Genomic DNA, 1008 nt, shown 5'->3' on the forward strand with positions numbered 1-1008 from the left:
TAACTCTAAACAGAATAAACTCAAAGAGACCCACACTGAGATATATACTCAAACTGTTGAAGGCAAAGGACAAAGATAGGATTTTTAAACCAACAAGAGAAGTGACTCACCATATACAAGGGATCCTAAACAAAGTTATCAGCAAATTTCTCATCATATACTTCAGTAGCCAGAAGGCATCAGACTGATACATTCAAAGTGCTAGAAGAAAAAAAAAACATCAACCAAGAATATTATATCTGGCAAAACTGTATCTTGAAATGAAAGAGAAATTAAGATATTCTCAGATAAACAAAAGCTGAGGGAGTTTATTACCACTAGTCCTGCCCTTCAAGAAATGTTAATAAGAGTCCTGCAGGTTTAAATAACAGAATAGTAGACAGAACTCAAAGCTTTATGAAGAAAGATCTCAGTAAATGTAAATACACTGGCAATTATAAAAACTAGTATAACAATAGTGCATAACTCTTTGTTTTCTGCATGATTTAAGAGACATTTTAAAAAATAATTATTAGCCTAAAAATTAGTACTATTATTACTTTGGTTTGTAACCCCACATTTTGTTTTTTACATAATTTGAGAGACAAATACATTTAAAAGAACTAATAGCTTATATTTGAGAGCACACATATAGAAAGATGCAATTCTGTGACATTAACAATTCACAGAGGTGGAGAGAGCTGTTAAATTAGCAGTTTTTGTAAGACATTGAAGTTAAGCTGGTATAAATTCAAAGTAGTGGGTTACAAAATTAGGATCTTAAGTATAATCCTCATGACAACCACAAAGAAAATGCTATAGAATATATAAAAAAGAAAATGAGAATTTATTTTAAATGTCTCACTACAAAAAAATCAAACAAACAATAAAGAAGACAGTAATGCAGGAAATGAGGGACAAGAAAACAAACACCAAAACGACAGAAGTAAGTTCCTTCTTATCAATAATTACTTAAATATTGCTGGATTGTACTCTCCAATCAAAAGACAGAGATTGAAGTTATATATA

Source organism: Rhinopithecus bieti, unplaced genomic scaffold (genome assembly GCF_001698545.2).
Source record: "Rhinopithecus bieti isolate Rb0 unplaced genomic scaffold, ASM169854v2 scaffold_38878, whole genome shotgun sequence".
In the NCBI taxonomy this organism is placed as follows: domain Eukaryota; kingdom Metazoa; phylum Chordata; class Mammalia; order Primates; family Cercopithecidae; genus Rhinopithecus; species Rhinopithecus bieti.